General features: G+C 40.9%; 1 protein-coding gene across 2 annotated transcripts in view; it reads right to left on the reverse strand.

The window, feature by feature from the left end:
• The window catches only part of CASR (calcium sensing receptor), a 73,814-nt gene extending 51,523 nt beyond the window's left edge, over positions 1-22,291 (reverse strand). The window contains exon 1 of one of the 2 annotated variants that reach the window (XM_054627968.2): positions 22,027-22,291. The gene's annotated coding sequence lies outside the window, so the exon portion shown is untranslated. Of the gene's footprint in view, positions 1-21,998 lie in introns of both variants that reach the window. The other variant, XM_077174234.1, reaches the window with a different exon arrangement.
• Between the last annotated feature and the right edge of the window lie 1,548 nt (positions 22,292-23,839).

The following is a 23,839-nucleotide window of genomic DNA, read 5'->3' on the forward strand; positions in this document are numbered from 1 at the left end:
TTTTTTTCTATGTTTTCCCATTGCTTATTTTCTCTTCATTATGATTTTCTGAACAGAATAATTATTGTTCCTTCTCCAGTTTTCTTCTCTCCCCTCCTTTCATTCTAATACCAAAACATTCTTGTCTATTTTTGTATTTCTTATGCCTGTACATGACCTGTAACCTCTTCCTGCTAGAGAAGGCAGTAGTGAATAGGGTCTCCAGGAAAAAAAAAAAACCAGATTCAATGTAAAGGGAGCTTGGAAAGGTCATCAGAAATATTGAACTCTAGCAAGGACAGAAGCTCTGCAAAACCCATAAATCATTAAAATAGATCAGTGAAAGGCACAGAAGAAATTCAAGAGTAGAACTGCAAGAGTGAGGGGAGGTGAGTTATGGGCACAGACAGGCACATGTCCCATTCTAGTCCTACACTGAGAGAAGGCAAGTTTTGCTGAGTTTTCTTTGCAGATCTGGCTTGTGCTAGCATGTCCCATGGAATGGGGCACAGGGAGGAATACAATCCTGCACACTATACACTGACCCCTGGAATAGGAACAGTGACCCTCATCTGCCTTTGCAACACGCTGGAAGATCAATGTGATATGCAAGTACTTGTTTATCAGTTATGATTATTTACTTTATTCACCCAAGAAATGCTGTCTGGGCCTGTGGAGCTGCATTTTGTGGCTGCAGATGTCAGTAAGATGATACCACAGATCTATGACATGCAGCCAGCAGTGGCAAGTAGCAACATCAATGCAAACAGCCAGTGTTGCTCTCCCCTGTTGCACCCCCTGCCCTCTCCAGGGATACATGATATTATTTGCAAGTTTGTAGGAAGTAAACTTTCCACAATGATTTGTAAAAGATGGAGTGGACAAGTGTAAACACTTTACTCAAGGTTTTACAGAATTCATCTTGAACCCTACAGATGCATGTTATCTGCCCTATAATATAAGAAGACGCTGGAAATTGCCATCCAGATTCAAATCACTGTCCATTCAGTATAAGAACCAGCCTCCAGCAGTATCCAGTGATACCTGCTTCAAAAATGTTGTGTTAGAAAATTATAGGGCCAGGGTCTAATAAAGGGCATGTCTAGCTCCACTAGCTAGCAGTTGATTGATGTCCTAAGCAAATAGGACAAAGTTTTATGAAAACCAGCCCTAATTTTACAAAAGAAAAAAAACCCCAAAATCATACCCTCAATGAACAAGATATTTCCCTATTGAAATTTCACTGTCACTCTTCTCAGCTGATATAATCACCAAAGATATCACGTCACTGTGATTTTTCATTGCATCACTATTGGAGATCATGAGGAGTTGTCAAAATGTATCTTGAACCCTTACCTTAGCTTTCTCCTGAAAATGCAGTTTAAGTTAAACTGCTGTGATGATGCAATTAACCAACTGAGCTGGATTTTGCACTGAGGAAGAGCAGGAGCATGGCACTTGCTGGGGAGACTACCCAGATGAAGAGCAGGCTCTTTTTAGATTAGCACCTCAAATAACTAAATCCAAAAGAACACGTCTAATAATGCTCAAGTGTGGGCTCCTTTTGACTACAGCTATCTCAACAGGTCCACTATCATGCTTTTAAATGAGAAAAATGGGAATTGTATCCTTCTCACTTCTAGATTTATTTAGTTGGTGAATTTAGTATTACTACTCCCACATACTTCAGGAATTTTCATATGATTTAGCTGGTAACTAAGGTATTGCTCAGTGAGAGTAAAGACAGCAGAACTCAAGTGAAAGTAGGGACAAGCAAAGCTATTTAGCTTCCAAAATAATCTGTATTCACAGCAAAGGACTTCATCCATTATCTTCATTGTACAAAAATAAAATTCGTAAGAGTGCATGTGTTATTTTTCTTTCAGCACACAACACCTTATGTTCTTGAAACAGCATATTATGGAAAATTAGCCTCTTTTCTGGCACAGCTCCTCTCTGAAATAAAGCAGGGGATCCCAGGCTTTAGTGTACTGAATTGCTAGGCTTTGTGTCCTCTGCCTTTCTAAATAGGGCCTGTTCCCACTGTGTTAGATATTATAACATAATTTTTTCCAGTTCATGATTTAAGCATCATTGGTGAGGAATACCAGAGCTTCAGGGCAGGAGAGACAACCTCATCCTCTGCATAATTTTCATATCCAACACAGAATTCCCAGTAGCTTGGGAATAGAATCAAATACAGGGATTGTGCCACAGAAAGAATTGAAGAGCACCCTGCTTTACTGCACCTATTGGCATGATATGAATGATTGAAGGCTCTCAGCTGGATAGGGAGCCTGGATGCTGGAATACCAGCTGTCTGTCAGGAGAGTGGGATTGCTCACTGCAGACCTAAGGGCAGGGAGGGAGTTCTTGACCAGCAAGCAAAAAACTAATACCAGAACTACTAGAAGGTACTTGAAAGCTTTCATGGTCTTCATGGCTCATTCTGCCACACAGTCCAGAAATCAGAAGACACCGTGGCCACCCACTTCCTCTGTGCATCCCTGAGAAACACAACTGTGCTAATTGACCACAATGTGGCCACTTCTAGTTAACACAGCACTTTCAAAAATAATATTATTTTTCTGACTTCCCCCTCACTCGTTTTGAAGGTGATCTTTCTGCAGCAGAAAAACACCTGGGGTCACACTCAGCCACCTTGCCTGCCTGCCTGCCAGCTCTGCAGCTCTACGCGCTTCATCTCCGGGACGACGGTGTGACTTTTGGAGGCTCTATGCCTCATTTAGCCCTGGTAATGGCCTAATTGGGCTGGAAAAATGCAGGAGCAGGAGCATGATAAGGAAACAACTCTTCTGTGCTTATTTCAGCAGGTGGAAAGAAAGGAGAGGAGAGGAGAGGAGAGGAGAGGAGAGGAGAGGAGAGGAGAGGAGAGGAGAGGAGAGGAGAGGAGAGGAGAGGAGAGGAGAGGAGAGGAGAGGAGAGGAGAGGAGAGGAGAGGAGAGGAGAGGAGAGGAGAGGAGAGGAGAGGAGAGGAGAGAGGCAAAGGCAAATCCTCCAAACCCATATTTTCTACCTTGACTAGATATTTATGTCTGTAGTTTTATTTATAATGGGGCATTATGCTGACTAGTTCTGTGGGTAGCAGGATTAATGTGTCAAATGAAGGAGTACCAGAAGAGGGCCAGATTTGGATAAGCATTTCCACTTCCAGAAATTTTCTACAGCAGACAGCCCCCTACCCATAGGGCTTCACTCCATCCCCACTTAGCTCTTAGTTAAGGGCTGAGAGAATGGGTGCTCTCATTATCTAAGTGGGAGGGGAAAGGTGAGTGGGAGAAAAGGTGAAAGGAAAAGCAGGTGACAAGTGTGACTATTTCAGGAACAGCAAAGGAAGAAGCTGATACCACTAGCCAAATGTCCATTCACCATTTCTCAGCCATACTTTCTCCTCTCCTGGGAGGAATCTTGCTACTTACTCAAAGAAAACCATGCTATCCTCTTTCGAATTGTTCCAGTTTTCTTTCCTGCATCCCATAAACCACTCAAAGAATGAAATGGTACCCCTTGCCTCAGAAAAAGAGAAAGAAATATAGACCCTTGTAAGTTTCAAAAGGTGAGGATCCTCTTTCTGTAGGGATCTGTTCTTCAGCAACAAGAAGAGTGGAAGACCAGGGGATGAAACAGATTCCCCTTCACCTAAAGTGACAAACCAAAAAATTCATTTCACAGTGGAAAGGACAGCCTTCCCTTTGGATGGTCTTTTTTTTTAACAGCTCCCAACAAGATCCCAGCTATATACCTGACTTTGTTTCCTCCCTTTCCTCTCTGAGTGGGAATCCTGTATCATCTCAGAGTACAGTCTCCTTAAGCTGGAGCCAAAATTGCTCATACAGCATTGGAGTCACAGAAGTACTCCATACTTGCCACTGTGTAAAGGACAACATCTATTTTAGTTCTCTGCCTTGGGGACTGGTACAAAATATTCTGTTTTATTCAGGTCTTGTATTTAAACTTTCTAGAATAGATATTTGGCTGATAGAAGTTCCAGAGGATCCTGCTGTAAATCAGAACACATCCTCGCTGGTAACATTTAAAAAATCTGATTGAGTCTTGGTGCTCTTATTTACATCACAGCCCTATAAACATTTCTATCAACACAACAGCAGGGGCAGCAAACAGCATGGAGCAAGCACAAACAGCCAGTGGGAGGAAAAAAAACTCAAGGATTTTCAGGCAACCTCTCATGCTTCCTTTGGGAAACTCACTGGAATTGTTCCTAATAACCTTTTATTCTTGTTTCCTGTCTGCTGCTTATTACAATTTCCTTGCTAACTTGAAAAAAATGTGTTGAGGAGGAATTACTGTACCCATCAAGTGGCCAGCAATAAGATGATTTTTAAGTTTCCTGGGGCTCTAGTGGTAACATAAAAATTTCCCTGTGGGAGCTCAATCAGCTCAGCCACAGGATTGTTTTTGATGGACTAGAAATTTTTAGTGCTTGCCTTCATCTGGTAATTGCCTGGGTACCAGTAATGGTGATGTGGTTACAATTACGATATTCAAGCAGAATGTGGCATCAACCAGTAAGAGGGGGTTGGTTTCAACCAGGCTTGGAGCTTTAAACAGGACAAACTTTAACAATCATCATTCCCACTGGCTGGTAGTGTAAAATCAATTTGAAATGTAAATTAAAGTGTTAAGCCTATCCAGTCATGGACCAAAAATGCACTTCCAGGCACAAAAATATTTACACTAAGCCAGAAGCTGTCTGAAAAAAAAGTTGGCAATAAAAATACTAAAACCCACTAATTTGTAGTATTGAAGAAAGGGGAAAGTAAAAACCATTAATAAACGCTAAGATTCTAAACACGCAGGGAATTTATGAGGGAGTTTTATAAGATCAAGGAAGTACTAAATAGTTAACAGAGATAAAGAGGCAAAAATGATATTTTTATAAATATAAATGTGCCTGAGACTGGCCATGAGCCCGTTGCTTGATGCGGGTGATAAAACTGTAAATGACAATCCAAAAAAGGCGGAAATATCGAATAAACATTTTGTCCTTCGCACATTGTTTTGTCCTTGGAATGAAGCTGTAGAAAGTATCATCCCATATTACGTCAGCCCAACAAAATTCACCGTGGGTAATAAAAGGAGATGTGAGACGAGATCTGCTAAAATTAAATGTTTTCAAATCAACAGGCCTGGAGTCTAACATAAACTAAATAAGGAGTTCTCTGAATCACTAGTGTTGATACTGAACAACTCATGGAAAAATGGGAAAATTTCAAAGGGTCAGAGAACTGCAAGTGTATGCAGTTATTAAATATCTACTAAAGAAGGAAGGCCCAGGAAATTATAGGCACCATACCCCAATATCCGTCTGGGTACAATAATGAAATCAATTGAGCCAGCAGTCTTTCTAAAAATCAATGAGGATAAAATAGTATTAATTCAAACCATACTTTTAAAAACCCCCACTCTTCTTTTTACGAAATTATGAACTAGATAAAGACAACTATATAGACTACAACATGGACATGTCCAAGGCATATGACTGACCAGATTAAAAGTTGCAATTAATAGATTCAAAACTAGTTTATAGATAGATCTTAAAGGTTTTGTTTAAGGGATGGTATCAATGAGAGGAGTCTTTTCTAAAGACACTATCCAGAGATCAATCTCATTGTGAACCTATTCCATATTTTTTAGTCAGTCCTCTAGATTGTAAAATGAAGCGATGTTTGTTAAAATCTGATACAAACACAAAAGCTAGCAGTGAAGAAGGCAGTTTAAATGTATGATTGATCACTAATGTTGGCATGTACAAAACTAAACTCTCCCCTAGGCACCAGAGATTTTCTGTGCTCAACATACTCATCTTCCTCGTGGCTCTGCATTGAAATGACTCCATAACTCACTCTCATGTTTCAAGGCTTCTGTGGACAGCCTGCAGGAGGGAGAGGACTGCTCTTTTTTCTGATGCCCAATTTACCAGCATGCTCTAGGATGCTTGAAGGAAGACAAAGCTTCACTGATTGGCAGCAGCTAGACTGAGACCCTGAAAAAGTTGCACCAGTGTCCTGCTAGGACACGAAGGATCTATTTTTTCTTAAGTGCGTATGTTGGTCTAACTTGCTCACACGCTGAGGGTCAAATTTAAAGTCAGATATGGAATTAGGAAGGAATTTTCCATCCCACAAAGACTGGCGAGAATCCCAAGTGCAACTAACTCACTGTTTTCTCTTCTTATCTCCCTAGACTTGTACAGGGAGATGCAAATAACAAACTTAAACCCAGAGATTTAATAGACTTACAAGATCTTAAAATAAAAAAGGGACATATCTCTTCAGGGGTTGCAATCACTGCATGACTCAGAGGCTTGACTCTCCTGAGTCAATGAGGGGCAGAAGGCACGCATAGTGTTTTGGTAAGGGAAGGGTATATGTGATGTTGTATGTGTCACAACAGTTGTATTAAGAGCTCCTCAGGACACAACGCAAGCCTCAGGGCATAAGGAGAGACAGTGTGTATAGACGGTGCTGTGGTCATTTTATGACAGTGGCAGTGATGCAACTGTCATAAAATGAGAACAATGTGATACTGAATTCTGCTGCAGATCATCAAAACTTTGGTTGTTGAGGAGTTCCTCCACTTAGACCTTTCAGCTATTTAAGATGATGCTCCTAGAGCCCATCTAACCAAAGTGACCAGAAAATCAGCTAAAAAGTAGCCACTAGCTAGAACTACTTCTGGTGTTGACAGATCAACTTACTGACAAGGAAAGTGTTTCCTATAGTGTCAGCACAGTAAAGGTTGAAGTCTAGGTCACATGTATACTTGTCTCAAGCATAAACAAAAAGCCCTGATAAGTTCCAGATCTAGAGCCCTTTTCCTGTGGGTGCCACTTTAGTGAAGCAGAACAAGCCTGGCTTGATGTTCAGATAGCAGGCTAAACCTGCAGTGTTAGCAATGGTGTGATGCCTTGTTTTGACTTACACACTGAAGAGAGCAAAGACAAGGCCTCAAAAGGAGAATAAATAGAGATGAGCAAGAGGTTATTTCATTGATATCTCACTTTTAGACAACTGCCCACACTTACAAAGGGAAAAGCAAATGCTGAACTGGAAATGCATCCTCAAACCCTCACTAAAGTGATGTCTGATTTTCTCTTGCTTTTAACAGATTCAATACTCAAAATGTACCCTTGCTAAGGCCAAACCTACCAGATCTGTAGCCATCTAAAGAGCAATATGTTACAAAGTGAAAGGAAATACTCTTAAAATTAACTTATCCATGGATCTCCCTTCCCCCTATTGAAAAGACAGACCTAAGGTGTACCACAGGAATGCACTTGGATTTCTGCAAACAAGAAAACTCTACTAAAACAGCAGACTGGCAATGAAAAAGCACCACCACAATAGTCAAGGCAACAAACATTACAAAGTGACTGGGAACAGCAAATTTTAATCAAATCATTCAACCCTTTTGTTGTTGCTTACCTTGATTATGTCAGACAACATTGTTAAAGAGTCTTGCTAGAGACTCCATGATATTACCTTTCCAAATTACAAAGGATCAAGGCAGACTGCTCCTAAAATTTCAGAAGACAGCATATTTATCTACCAAGCTAAAGGCAACAATTTCAAACAAACAAAGCCTCCCCCTCTGGGTCCTTCTGCAAGGAATCAAGGAGAGCACAAGACTACCATTAGCATATGTAACCTCTTTCTGAGCTAGGTCCATTAGGTACGGAAACATTGCTAAGAAAACAGGAATAGGAGGCACTTCAGTGAACAACTACATCAGCAAGATTTCAAGTGTTCACTGTATATGCCTAATTTCTTGCCAGCTTCATTTCTTGCTCATTTATTTCTTGTGCAACATTGAATACAGCAAAAAAAAATCTCAGCTTCCCTAGCCAATAAATAGATAACAATTAGCTGTGACCACTTTTGTGGAGGATGGAGGATGTTGAGACTGAATAATTGTTCCTCAGCAAAATGAAAGAACACAACATTATTATATATAAAATTATGATAATGATCTGCGGACACTTCTCACAGCTTGTCTCCATGGATATAAGACTTCCTAACAAACATTAAATTAATCCTTGCCTCCACACTCTTGGAAGACAAATGATACTTTACTACAATTTGTTTGCAAGTGGGAGAATGTAATGAACAGCTAATGCTTACACATCTAATTTTAAAAAATGCTTTCATGATTTTATTTCTAAATGTTTATTTAATTTCCCAAAAGTAAAACTGAGAAAAGTGTACTATTTCATGCCAGTCTTCTCTCCACCCCTTTGGCTCTTTGAAGCCTTACAACATCAAGCCTGTAAATTCAATTTCTCTGTCTGGAGGCTCAGATCTAATAGCTCTGTCTGGAACATCAGTATCAAGGGATCTTGTCTTCAGAGTTTAGAGGAAACCAGCAAAGAGCTTTCTGGAGAGACAGAGAGAAAAATTCTATTATTTCTTTTAGAGAGAGATTATTAAGAGGTGACAACTACAAGAACCTGTTACTTTTATTAGTAGCTTCTCAGTATTACAGTGTACATCAAAATTTATGTACAGACACAGAAAAAAAAGAATGTAGTCTCACCTATGTGAGATAACTTGTCCAGGTTCTCTCTCCAACAGAAATCATTAATGCTTATTTCAGAACAAGTCACAACGAGCTGGGATAGTTAACCTCCCACCTCAGGTCCCACCATCATCCCCAGCAATTTTAAGTTTTTTAAGCACTGAGACAAAAGGACTTCATATTTCTATCAGTAACTGTCATCATTAGCAATGAATATTCTGACTGCTAAGACTTACATCATGTAGTCTTAGATCACCACTTTTTAAAAACCCATTTTTGCAAGCCTGCTGTATTCTTGGGCCAGTTAATTTTCACCGGTGTTTAAATTTTCTGACATACTGACATACATATGAAGGGTGTTTTTAAAAACCTACACTGATTTTCTGTCTTCAGTCTGTCCTGAGTGATGCAGCTGGGTAAGTTTCCCAACCACATTACTGTGCACATGGTAAGACCATCAGGAAGAGTCAATGCTCAAACTGTACTCAGGAGACAAAAATGAGGACTGTTGTACTGAGATCCAGGCACCCAAGTTCAACTCTTCCTTTTCCTTTTTCAAAGGTGAGCAATTTTTCAGCCAATTGTCCTTACCACAGGTGTTTGTCATCATACCTTCTTACTGAGAACTATGAATCAGACACCACCATTGCTCATATTTTTGTATTTCGGTGATTAATATTTCTGAATTTATAAACACATGTTTATACTCAGGTATTTAATGTATTTATGTATTTAGAGACACATAAACCCATCAGTGTGTCTTTGTGTGTTTGTCAGCCTGTATTCTATCAGCCTAGCTGTTCCTATCAACTTTGCTGTAACTTCTGGGATCTAGTCATGTTGAATAAAGTTTACATCATAGCAGGCCAGCAAAACTTGCAGGTTTAAAACAACACAATTTTTATGGAAAAAAACCAAACAACCCAATGTCTCATTTGCAAGGGCAGAGATTTCAAACCCGTATGGTTACACAGGTCCATCACCTTAAGAGGTTCAGGTTGAGACAGGTTTCTCTTTAAGCACCATTTACTGTCAATGCATTTGACACCTGTTGAAATGGATCAATCCTTGCAGTTAGATCAGCTTTCCCTAAGCCAGAGGGTTTTATGTAGACCTATAAATACAGATCTATTTCCAGCAGAGTTCCAGCAAAACACATTGGTACAATGATTGATTAACAGGAAATGAAGAAATTCCCTATATAAGTTTTATATGCTTCCATGATTTGATTTAAATAATTTCAGTTTCACTGTCAAATCCTACCCTCACTTCTTCTTTGGAGCAGTATAATCCACAACATCTTCAGTCTCTTCTTCTCTATTCACAGAGAAGCACAAGCATCTGCTGTTTTGTTTGTGAACATGCTGGCAGTTGTCTCAGATGCCTGGCTCAGGTCTCAAAAACTGATGTTTTAACCTGGGCTGAAGAAGACGTATCTCACCTGCAGAGCATGAACCTCCAAACATGCTTTGCCAATGGTCAGACCACACAGCAAGAGGATCAAATCAAACTTGCCATGGGGGGAAGTGGTGACAGGAGGAAATGTAGGGAAAATGCACAACCTCCAAAGCCAGGAGCTGGATTAAAAGAGGACATAGCTTTGAACAAATGTTCAAACTCTGCTCTAATTTTTGAGTGCAAAAGAGATGTCCAGGCAAACAACACTTGAAACAACACTTGATGACCTTCCATTCTCTTGATATTGTGTGATCTTAAAAGGACCCAACAGTCATGCACATGCTTTCTGATTTCCAAACTAATAACAATTTAGGACTATTGAATAGCTAATATTACTTGAAGAGCTGCAAACTAATTGATTCCCAATACAAATTTCTAAACAAATACTAAAATCTATGTAAAGCTAACTAAAATTTCGGAACCTGCTTTCAATTTTACCTATAGTTCCTTTGTAATTACCTGATTACTTATGCATGATTTAATCACACTGTAGCCAGGGAGCAGGAGTTTTTCCTCAAATCACAATTAAACCTGAAATATTATTTTGCTATTTTATATAAATTAATTGAAATAACTTCTGTCATGGAAACACGAGACTTAGGACAGAACTGAAGAAATAACTAGCTAAGCCTCACAACATGAGCTCAAGTCTGTACTGCTCTCTCCAGCCATTTTTTTCATCCTTCATCCCAGTATAGAATGAACGAGAATGACCTTTTGATTTTTCAATTGAGATTCTCTTTATCACACAATCTGTGTGTACAAAGTCATAGAGTATTCCTAGAATAATACCATATCAAGCAGCTGTTACTGTAGTTTTATATGTATTGATGTAGAGTCTTGGAAGATGCAGAATACTTCTAAAGAAATGGTCCAGGAACATAGTGTAAGAAGGACAGCTCAGTTCTCAATCTGCAGGGGAACCACAAGATCCTCTTCCTTTAGGCATTTAGGAAAAATTGAGGTATAGTAAATAAGAATTGGGATAAGGTTTGCAATCTGACATAGTCATGAATTTTGTTCAGAATGAGGGCATCTGTATAGTTTTAAATGCAATTGTTACTCTTAACCATTTAAGTTGTACTGTAAACATACACTATGTTAAACAGATGTCAGGCCTGCAGAGGGCTTTACAAATGAAATAAACTTGGGAGAGAGGTTTATTTTTTTCCTCTTTACAATTTACACAATCCATGCAGATAAGGATTTTATTGCTTTACTAATAAAAAATAAAGACAGCAGAAGGCAATGGATCAAATCATCTGTGACCACCCATAGTTTAAACAGTTGACTGAGAAGAGACTTTGTGCAGCAGCAAACAATTACACAGAAATAATCATTGCTGTACAAGTCATGCCAAGGTTCTCCAAGGTTCTGCTCTTGGCATAAGACCAGCAAAGGTGAAACAAAAATAGCTTTATGTCATCCTTGCAATTGCCCAAATCAAGTAACACAGAGAGAGGCCAACCCCAGCCCTGCATGCCACAGTGTAGCTACAGGACTGCTTTGCCTATCACCCACTTGCCTGTGGTTCCAGCAGGGTATTTGATAACTGAGGACCATGGGGAGAAGGTGAACTTTAATTCTCACAGGTGTTTTCCCGAGGCACAGGAAACATTAAATGAGCTGGCTGGTACCAAGGCAACAGGTCTCTGGCTTTTAGAAACAGCCCAACTGAAAAACTCTCGTCTGTGAACTTTTTGGATGAAACAATGGCATAATATTAACTTCAAGCACTTTAATTTAAACTGGGCTAAGTATACAGGCAAGACAGGCAGAGAGTATAGGCAAGGCAACTGAGAGCAGCTCAAGGAAGCCTTGGGATGTTGGTGGATGGAAAGACTGACATGACCCAGCAATGTGCACTTCCAGCCCAGAAAACCAACAACATCCTGGCTGGCCACCAGGGCAAGGAAGGTGATTCTCTCTCTCTACTCCACTTTCATGAGACTCCACCTGGAATGCTGCATCCAACTCTGGGGCCTCTGACATAAGAAGCATGGAAAAGAGAAATCTGAGGGACAGCATATGGCAGCCTTCCAGTAAAAAAAAGGACTACAAGACATCTGGAGGGACTTTTTACAAGGGGATGTGGTGACCATATGAGAGGTGAAGGTCTTAAACTGAAAGGGATTTAGATTCAATATTAGGAAAAAGTTCTTTCCTGTGAGGGTGGTGAGACACTGGAACAGGTTTCCCAGAAAAGCTGTGGATGCCCCATCCCTGGAAGTGTTTGAGGTCAGGCTGGATGGGACTCTGAGAAACCTGATCTGATCGAAGGTGTCCCTGTCCATGCAGGGAGGTTAGAATGGAATGATCTTTATGCCTTCTTCCAACCCAAACCATTCTATGATCCCACAAGTCACCATGTTCAATTTCTATCAGCCCACAGCACTGAAAGAAAAAGATGAGACCCATGAGTTATCTAACTCTACTGCCAGCTCTTTTGGTGAAATTATGTTCTCTTAATTAAGAGATAAAAGTCTCATAATCCCTTTCCCCAACAGGATGTGAGCTGTTGCTCATCTAAAATACTTGACCGAGGAAGGACATGAGCATTGTTAGGTACACAGCAGCACTGCTGCATTACATGCCAAACTAAGAAGTATGAACTCTTTTTGCTTCCTAGTTGTAAGGCTATTGGATACCTGAATAATTTTAATTGCTTTGCTTCTGAAGAAGATGGTGCAATATTAGTGTGAGCATAACAGAGATACATTAACTGGCAATTACCATCTAAAGTCAGAGACAAATAATCAAAAAAAAGAAAAAAAAAAGAAAAAAGGATGAATCCTAGTGAGGAACAAAATATTTAGGCTTTTACATGTTTCAAATGCTTATCAAAATTTCCTCCTTTCAATCTCTGGGCCTGGAAATCAGATCATTTTTCAAAATTGAATGCAAGTTGCCATCTAAACCTATATTTAGATCAAGGACATGACTATGAATGTAAGCATCCAACAATAGAAATCTGAACCTGAAAATTATAGTTATGCATTTTTTCTACTTTAATAATCCTTGATACAAGATGGGAAGTCATTACACTGCAATTAGACATTTTTAAATGTTCTTTCAGATCTCTGGATGAAACACAATATCTGGATGCCAAGCTGTTGTTAACATTTTTACTCTCTGGAATTGTATGTTTAAAACTATATCACATCAACCTTTTGTATTTCTGAGACAGCTATTTCAATGTGTTTTGATTTACTACATGAGACCTTTCAAACAAGGCCATGTAATGTAGGGTTGTTTCAAAGTGCCTATAATAAAAAAATCTTAATAGTCCACATGTGTTGCGTGCAAGTGTTCTCCTTATAATTTACAAGATGTTATTGTTTTTAATGGACATCCCTCCAAACCTACCTGCCAGTTTGCAAATTGCTAACAGCAACAGGAAATTGTGAGGACAAACTGCACTCTTGGTGTCACATACAGTATTCTGCATCCCCCAGGTTGCTGGCACAACTGTCAACAATTGTCAACTACAAGTCAGTAATTCTTTGGGCAAGGTACACAAAGAGAGAGGATACAAATTGTTGTGTCAGGTCTGCCAGTTTTGCAATGTTAATAGAAATTACAGCACCAAGACTTATTTTAGACTTTAGTAACTGCAGCTATTGCCCTGATAAACATCACAAAAGACATATTGAGTAAGAAAATGAGACTGCTACAAATCCCCTCCCAGAATAAGATTTTCACTTTAAAAATTGCAAATATGAACAATGTCATGGCATTGCTTGTAGGAAAAACATTTTGGTAAAACTCTAAAACTTTCAGGAAAAATAAGTAATTTCAGAGTAAGTAATTTTCACTGTTTTGATACAGAAGCATTAAAATAATCTGTTCCTCTATAATAATCTTTGTCAATGGTCTCTTCTCATTGGATGTCATTGGTATTTTCAGTGTCATCTGCCAAACACTGTCACCAACCTAAAGGTTCTTAGAAATACAATCATCTGTAGCTATAACTAGCTAATAGTCTCTACCTATAATCAAGGAAAATAAAGTGCTATGCCTCAGTGCCAGTAGCAGGCAATGAGTCTATTTGTACAAACACATTTTGATGTACAATGCAAGAAATTAGTTATTAGGAGAGAAAGAAAAGAGACATTACATAGGGAAAGCATCTCATCCTCATACAAACAACAAACAGGGAGCACTCAGCCTCACAGTCTCTTGTTTCACCTTGTTGATCCTGTTCACTCCAACAGGGATGATGTTCTTCCCACATTTCCCTTAGGCAGGTCTCTAAGCTGGCACTATGCACTCTGGCACAGTGCCAGCTCTCTGCCTGCCTCAATTCCCACCCCACTTCTGCCTCTTGTCAGGTCTCCCCATGTGCTCCAGACCCTCTCACTGCTGTTGGTTTCAGTGCTAACCCTGCACACTCTCTCGCTCTCTGCACTGTGCTGCCAGCTGTGGTGCTGATGATAAAACATCAGACGTGTCCTACTTCAGCTAGAGCATTTCCAGTTTGACAAGTAGGGGAAAATGGCTGTATGTAGGCTCCTACATTCGTACCTTCAGCTCTATCACTGCACACACCCAACCACACAGAGAACCACTGCACTTCTCTCCATATTGTTCACCTATGACAACAACCAGAATGTATGGATATTTCTGATTGTACTGAGTTCCTTTCCATTAAGTGTCCAATTTTTCTTGTCCTTCATAAAATGCCTCAGTTTACCAACTGAAAACTGAAATAGACTCTATGGAAGGAATGAAAATAACTAAAGCAAAACAACAAAAAAATACTTAATCTACTTCATTCTGGCTATTTCCAACATGTGATGACTGATCATGCCTGTGTCAGATTCCAGCCACAGAGTTCCTCATGTGCACAATCTCAGCAAGAATGTATCTGTGACTTTGGTGATCAGACACCACGTGGTTTCATTTGAACCTCAGTTTTCAACTTAAACTAAACACCTCTGCCTTTCATGGCTGTGAACCAAAACTTGAGTGCTTAAGTAGAGTAAAACAAATAGAGCAAGTGTTGCAGAAGCTCCAGAAGAGGAAGAGGTTGCAGTTACAAACACTGAGGAGCTAAAGCTCAGATCCTCAAAAGTTCTTGAGATACTCATCACCCTCTTTAAGCACTAAGAATTTTCCACCCCCAGAAGTGTCATGCAGCTGCTACTTAAGCCTGGAGGATTGGGATCTCATCTCTGCAAGCCAGTACACTGACACTGCATCCTGCACCACTTCATGGAGAGACACTGCTCAAATCTCTCAGCTGAAAGCTCCCAGGCAGAGTATTCAAAATATGTGATCTAACTGTGGAGGAGGGAGGGTAAAGGCCTGTTTAAGATTAAGCTCAGCTTTCTGATTGACTGATGCTTTTGAAGGCTTTGCTGTGAAAATGGACATGACACATCAGAGACCATTAACTATGTAAATACTGTTTCCTAAGAAATGAAAGCAGCAGTAATTGTACCCTAGCTAGCTGCTGAAATTACTCAACCCAGGACCATCCTGGCAAGTAAAAGAAGCACAATATGCTATCAATGTCTTTGTTAAAGACAAAAGTCTAAATGTTATGAAGAATTCATGTTTATACACGCATATATATATATATATATATATATTCACACATCACTGATGATATTTATGTTTGTAACCTCATTACAATGCTTTAGACGAGGATATCATATGGAGTAATGTACTGAAAAGACATCGTAGCACAAAAAGTAGAACCTATTTCTGTTGTTTAGAAACCAGACTTTTATACTCAGTTTGTCACTCACTGACTGGATCCAGCCCCTTCAATCTCTAACACATGAACCAGGACAATCACAGCTGACTCCCTAAGGTGAGATAAAGACTATAGGCAGGTTCCTTGAAATAATAAACACAGGCAGCAGAAGATTTAGTATTACAGCTTGGTTTATAAATCTATGTGTTTTTCCCATACTGAAGGCCACTAAATGGAGGAAATTCATCAGCAGGGTATGACATTTTATAATTTGTGCAAGAATATGACAGTATTACAAAATATATGGCTATGCAGAAGGCATAAAATATCTGTGGGATTTAAATGTGACATGGATTAGTTGTCCTTTGAGCAGATTGTTGTCTTTCCAACATAAAGTTCCGGAAAGGAACTACCTCTACAATTCAAAATACTTACAGAACACTCACATAGAAAGAATGGCATCTGTTGTAGAGCGTACTGCTTGGTGTTGACTGGGTATAGCTTAGTTAAGTTTCTCCTCAAAGGCTAAATGTAGAAAATGTTCTCAGAGAGATCTGAACACTGGATCTTTGTTGCAGGGTTTGGACAGCTGGCTTGCCTAGGGTTAGTCAAAAGGTCCTGGTGAGTACCAATTATGAAAGGTTCAAAATATTTTAAAACATATAGAGCTAAACTGGTGATCCTGGAAGCAACTACCATAGCAGACAGAGTGTGGTACATGTGGGCCATGCCATCATGGCTTCCCACAACAGGGTTTCAAGCAGTGTCAAAGAACTGAGCAGAAATGTGGGTTGTGTGTGGCAAAGACAGCAGTGAGGTAAAAGGTGGAAGAAGATGGGAATAAGGAAAATATCCCTGCCACAAGCACCTACTATTGAGGCACTAGTCCAGACATTTAAACTTGCCTGTACTGTGCCTTGTAGAATATCAGAGATAACTGCAGCATCTGGCAGAAGTGACACAGGACCTGCAAAAGATCTACTCTGTGCACCTGAAATGGTACTCACTGAAAATTTTAAAGGTACCAATCTTTCTGAGAAGATTAAAGGGTGCAAAGAAAACTGTGTGACCAGGTCCCTAATCTGTAAATTCATTGATGAACTCCATCACCACCAGACCTCAACCCCCCTTTTCCCTTGTCATTGTGGAGTTTTGTGCAATGGCCCAAGTGAACACAGCCATGGTGGATGGTTCCATGGGGCTCCTGAGTTTGGTGGACACTTTGACACTAACAACGAGTGTGAGAGACATGTATCTGCTGCATTCACTGGAACAACCAGTCTGCTCCCAGCCCTTATGCTTCCATGTCTAGCTGCTACTAGAGGAGCCAGGAAAAATGGGGCTAGAGGAAATCCCCCCACAGTACTACATTCATTCAGCAGCTTGTCTTTAGTAATGTTCCTTTACACAGGCAGTTCTTAAACAAACTTCACAAGTAAAAGCTTAATTAATGCTGCGAGGCCATGGGTGAGCCAGAGGGTGGAAAAACAGGAATGGGGAATGAATGTCCTCATTTTCAGGAAGATTAGGGCTACAAGGTAACAAGAAAGCAGAGAGGACCGAAAGCAGAAAATACAGGTTAGATAGTACTTCTTGGAGGAAAGGACAACATCTGTTAAGCTCTCTCTTGAGATGACATGAAATTGAAAGATGAAGAATCTTTCATCTCCTTAACCTAGTCTGCCTAAGACAACTTCAGCACTCTGTGGCAGGGACCAGTTCTCTTTTCTGTTTGCAGAGCACACTGTAGACCACTATTCTGGTTTGTAACATGTTCTCCTAAGTGAAGACGAGTATCAGGTCGAGTATCAGGAGCCCCATGGCTTGCAAAACCCAGCAGACTCTGAACAGTGTAGTGGTGCTGGAAGGACTTGCTGACTGAAGGCAGAAAGTCAGCAGAGCTTCTTACAGCAGGAATGATTTTTAGTGACACTTCAATATTAGACTTTGGGTTGCTCCTAAATGTTCTGCTTCTCATAGTATGTATGTAAAGAACCCCCAAACCCCTAGTTTCTCAATGTTTTAATTCGAGATAGCAAGTGTCCAAGAATGTCAGCAGCCTAATAGGCAAAGAGAAGCATCAAAGGTTAAATTCTTTCAAGTAAAAATGATATTTCTGTAGATTAGTAGACCTATATATATGTTGATTATTCATGTTAATTATCTGAAAAAAAATCCTGAAATTATCTGTCTTAAGTTTCATGATTTCCTGTGTATTTGGTTTGCTCTGGCAGGTTGGTGCATCTGTTATTTATCTTTTAAAGCTCCCAATTGTTATTTTCAAGTAGAAAGTTTAATTAGGAAAAATTACTAAACAGATTCCATAATTTAAGGAAGTCCTGTAGTGAACTTATTGTTACTCATGAGAGGTCACTTAATGTGTTTCTAACTTATTAAGATGAAATATCTGGTTTTAGATGCTGAATACTGTCACAAGTCTCAAAAATAGTGTATTTGTGCAAACTATTACTGAAAAAAAAGTTCATCAAGGAATTCCTGTAGATACTAGCATAGACACCAAGATAACTTTTTTAAACAGATGCCAACAGTCTAGCTGCAACAATCAGAGTGTTCACATAACTTACCTACTATTTTGATTGTGAGATGTCTTTGTGTTGACTGACTTTTATAATTTATTTCAGAACCTGAGTGTACCTTCTGGCTGACTCACAGCTATGTAATCATTTTTTGAGAGGACTGAATTCCATTTCATGACTGGCTACAGGCTGCATCATAAATTCAAGACTCCTCACTCTCCCCTGATCTCCCACAGATGCCAAAAGGAAGCTTGTACAGAGATCAAAGGAAGAATTTGGGCTCTGTGTAGTAAAATAAAACTTTCAGTTGTTATTTTTTACATCACATTCAGAACTGCTTACTGGAAAATGTTCCCTTTGCTGCTAGGATCATTGCCACCCTTGCCTCCTGTCTCGTTTCCCTTCCCCATTCTCCTTTCTTTTCTCTGTCTTCCTTTTCTTCTCTTCACAGGTGTCACAGCAGATTCCCACTCCCTGTGCACTGTGTTGGAATGGTCACTGTAACACATGCAGTGCCACCATTAACCACAAGTACTTGCATTCTGACAACTCCAGAGGAGCACTGGTTCAAATCTCTCTCCAAACTGAAGACACAGCACAGTGGCCCTCACTTTCTGCTCAAGAGAATATTGCATATTTATATCTGCAATGTCACAGCTGGGTTTAACACTTCCTTTCCCCCAGTATTTTTCAAGAATCAAAAATCATGACCCAGGCACTTACTAACTGCTTTATCCATTTCAGACACTCACCCAGGTGTTCTGTATCTCATCCACCAAAGTATTCAACGCCAAGTACTCCCTATTCCAGGCCATGGAGGCAGAGGCAGGTTAACGTTCCAGCCCCAAGTGCCCCAAATTAACTATTAATAAAGAAAAATTAAAAGTTCAGCAGCATAAAGTTTTCCCTCCAACTCCAAAATGGATTTAGATCAGTAAAGCTGGTTTCAGACACAAGGGTTCTAGTTATAAGGACCACATGAAGGCTGCAGATCAGAGAAGTGGTCAACCAACTCTATGCACCACAACAGTCAGTTGAATTGTCCTGAAAATGGAGGGAAAAAGGATCAGATACTTTTGAACTGCTCTGCTTTGCCTGTTCTCATATGTCAATCTTACCATAAAACACTGCAAAGTTTTTTGCATGGAAATTCCAGTGTGCTTTAGAAACCCCTGTTTCTAACCAAGGTATTTCTAATAAGATCCTGTGAGGTACAGTTCTTATCCTCACTTTTTGCAAACCGAAAAACTGAAAGAAAATGGTTTGCCTGAGGTCAGTGTCCAAGCCCAGAACAGGTTCTGAAATGGTTGTTACAACTGAGTCACTAGATTGTGTTGCCTTCACCATCATTTAATGTAGGCATGACAAGATTATAATCTCTCATGTTTTTTGAGCTGGGCAGTTCATCTCACCTAACTTTCTCAGCTGAACAACAACAAAAAAATGTGCTTACATAGAATTAGCCTTGAAACACGAGCAAAGAAGACTTTGGTACTAAAGCTACCACCTCTTTGTCAATGTCCTCCCTCAGTCTACTTGGTGTCAATAATGTTCTCAAAATCGTTGGCACAAATTAGTGCGGGCAAAGAATTCTGCACTCTTGCAGTTAATAAGTGACTGAGGAAGGCTATCAATTTATGCAGAAGAGGTTGTTTGCAACCAACAATAGATGCAACAGCTTGCAACCAACATGCAGATGGAATGAGAATGAACTGAAAAGGTCCCCCTGTCTCACTTGACATTTTTGCTCATAATTCAGAAGATAATCCTAATAATCTTATTAAATACCAAGAAAGTATTGAGGTTTGAGAATGGTAGAAAGAGTGTCAGGCTGGCAGTCCTGGGATCTGAATTCTTCCACTAAGCCATAAAGTTTAACATAGGAGGTAGCTGTTCAACCTTTTCTGCCAATATTGGTCTATTGACATTTTGAGAATGATGTCAAAATTTTGCCTGCTGTCACCCACTCCATCACTGACCTTTCTGAGAAGTTAAGGGTAAGACAATCTGGTGTCAAATACTGTAATGAGATTTGACACACACTTGGGCACAGAGTCAGGAACACCCTAATAATTTTATAGATGTCTCCAAGCATCAGCCTTGTCATGTCCTAGAACGAAAGAAATTACTTTGGGATGCTTTGTATGGTTTCTAATCACTAACCTGCCACAATCAATCCTCTTTAAAAATAATTACATTTCAACAACTTCAATTACATCAATTAAATGCAAACTAGATTCTGGAATAGTATTTAATCTGAACAGCCATCACCACTGCTCAGTTAAATATTCCTAATAATCATCCAACTAATTTTTCCACTCTCACAGCTAGAAAAGATGTAAGAATTCGGTCTTCACAACACAGGAATCGATGGGCAGACCCCAGTGAATGCACAGAGCACAGAAACAGATTTTGTTATTGGGGTTGAAACTTCTATTTCTCGTTGCAAAGAGAGCTTAGTCCTGCAGCGTGGTGAGGGGAAAAGCGTAGAACAGTAAGTGAAAAAAGTGCACAACTGCCCAGCTTCAGACTAAATCAAGCACAGGAGTTAAGGGGTCTAATTTCCACAATTAGCATAAGCACTTTCAGGGGCACCCACAGTGCCTGGGAAATAGCCTTAGCAACGCCTCACTGATACTCCCTTGACCTTGTCCCTCCCAGGACATCCTCTCTGAGTTTACACCGAGTGGTTAAATTCGAGTAGGAGGCAAAAAGTCCCAACTGTGATAGAGACGCTACTCAAAAGGGGAAATCGGGAAAACCTGCAAAGTCACTCTCCTCCATGATACATGAGCAAACAGGAGAACTGTGCTGGCCATGGCTAGGAGATGTAGGGTTATCAGCCCTCTCCTCTGCTCCTCTGAATCCAGCCCAGAGTGTCCAACAAGGTTAATTTAGTTTGCACCATGACTGCACAGAAAGACACACAGAAGTGGTTTTGGGGAGTAGAGCCTGAGAGGGAGCAAGAGGGAGGTGCAAAATGGACCACCTGTTTCAAGTAGGAAAAAAAAAACAGTAGAAAGGGAACAAATAAGAAAATAAATAAAAAACAAATAAGGAAATAATTTTATCATATACTATATCTACATAAGTAAAAATGAAGATTTTAAGGGCAGATTCAGGACTTCTCAAAAACTTTCTTCATATATATGGTGAAATTTGTTTGAGTAGTGCTAAGGCTTCAGAAACTCATAACTGTGGTATAAATCAGTTTTCAAGATACTGCTATTAAGCCACTTTCTATCAGGATCAGTGAGGTGATTTTTTTTCCCAGCGCGTGTGATTTCAGTAAAACAACTTGTTGCTCTTTAAAGTTTTGTTATGAATTACTGTTCTTCTTCCCCTCAATATTATTCCTAGATAACTTGAGCCAGAGAAAACACCTCAGAGCTCTACGGAAATTTCTCCTTTCGCCTGATCCTACATGTATCAGAAACCACCCTGCCCAAGATTTGGGGAGGGGAGGCGGAGGGGTCCCTCCGTGGAATTACGTCTGCACCTGGCATGGCCGGCCGGGCTCAGCCTGAAGTGCCCCCGGCTCCCTGTCGCCTCGGCCTGCTCCGTACCCCGCCTGGCCAGGGGCTCTGCTTCTCCAGGTTTCTGCACCCCAAAGCCAGACCCGGCGCAGCGCTCCCCGCCCGTCAGACCCCGCGAACTGTCCCCGTCCGTCGCTCCCCCGTGTGCCCCCAGCGCGGGCGGGCTGCTCCCGGCGGGAGCGCTGCCCGCCCCGACCCCATCCCAGGCTCCCATCCCGGGCGCGCACCCACCTGCCCCGCGGGCCCGCGCCCCGCTCACCTCGTCCCGCCGCCGGGGCTGCTCCTGCCGCCACCAGCTCCTGCCCTCACTCCGGCGCTGGGCAGGGCGGCGGCAGCAGCATCCCCCGCCGGCCCCCCAGCTGCCGCGGCGGCACTTGCAGCCTCACGGGAACCGGCGGCGAGGGGAGGAGGGGGTGGGGGAGAGAGAAACCCCTGGCCAGGGCCCCGTCCCAGCCCTCCCCGCCGCCTCCGGCACCCGGGCCCGCTCCCACGGCCGCGCAAGGCGGGGCGGGCGGCGGCGGCCACAGCGGGGACCCGCCCGGGCGCTCCTCTCTCCGCGCCGCCCCGCGCTGCCCCGCAGGTAGCGGCGGCCCCGGGCAGGCACCGCGCGTACCGCCCCGGAGGCGCAGGGCACTCGGATACCTGTCCGTGAGCCTCCCTGCTGCCAGGCTTCGGGGCGCTGACCCTGCGGTTCCCCGTGCAGCGGCACCCGACAGGTCGGCACACGGGTACTTAACCCTGCAGCAGGATGCTACTGTGGAGGAAGAAAAAAAAATCATTGCTTGATCAGTTTTCTTTTCAAGACTGGGGTCTTCTTCCAGCTCTCAAAGAAAAGGTCTGACCTCCCGGTTTATGCTGCTCCCTGGTACCTGAAGCTCACAGAGTAGACACCAGGGACTTAAATTTCTTGAAGATGAAAATCCTCATCTTGCTCTGTACAGTTAAATTTTGGTGTGGTTTTGCAGATTTTTACTGCTATAGAGCTGCTATACCCACCAGTTGATTTGGATCTTAAAAATTGAAATGCAGAGAACAAAATGTTTTCATTATTATATGGTAGCACTTACATTATTATACTGCTTCCTTAGTCCAAAAATCTTTCAACACCGTTTGAGAGCAACAGTCTTTTGGGATCATTATACAGTTTGTATTTGAAAACTCTTAACCTCATAAAACGCCCTTTTTTAAGGAGAAGTAGCATGTAGCTCTATACAAAGACTCTGGTGCCATTCTACAGCCAGCCCAACCTTAGATGTTTGGATCTGTCCTGAGCATACAGTTTTCCTTTGCCAAATAATAACAGAAAAAACGTTGATAGAGTTGCAATATATTGCTGAGAGTGACACTTAAAATGTATTTACAGTGTGTTGTATTTTTACCTTGAAGAGGTGATAGAGACCTTTATTTCTGAAGGAGATCCATGAGACATAACTTTAGTAAGTTTGTAGTCTATGTTTTACTTCAGAATTATCCACAGACCTGAAGTCACTTATGTACTCAAATAGCATTTAATGTATTAGGAAACAGCTAATTTTGCTAAATAATTAGTTTTCCTATTTCTACTGCAATACACTAACTTTTTAAGAAATAGATCATCATCCTTTTGATAGTTAATACAGTAAAATTGCACAACCATAATAAAATGCCAGCAAATACTTTTCAGATTAAAAAAAAAAAACAAAACAATTATTGATTCCAAAGGGGAAAGAATAGCTTTCTTGATTCTTAATCATGCTTAACTGGAGATGGTTCCAGATACAAGGTCTACAGATACAGAGAATTCTCTCCTAATGTCGTACTAAACTTTGATTTACAGCCCCAAGAAAACTTAAGACTTCCCTGCAGCAGTCAAAAGTGTTAATGTTTCAAATACTAAATCAAAATAAAATCTTGTTTGAAGAAACAGTACACCAAGTATTTGGACTCAGGCTCTTCAGGGCCATGCTGTAGCATGGCAATGAAATGGAACTTTTTTTAAAAACTGTTCTCTTGTGAAGAAACCTGAGGAGAACAGGAAGTTGGTTATTTTAAGTAATCATGTAGTTGTGGGGCAGGGACAAAAAAGATGAAAG

Source organism: Agelaius phoeniceus, chromosome 2 (assembly GCF_051311805.1).
Source record: "Agelaius phoeniceus isolate bAgePho1 chromosome 2, bAgePho1.hap1, whole genome shotgun sequence".
NCBI classification, from domain to species: Eukaryota; Metazoa; Chordata; class Aves; order Passeriformes; family Icteridae; genus Agelaius; species Agelaius phoeniceus.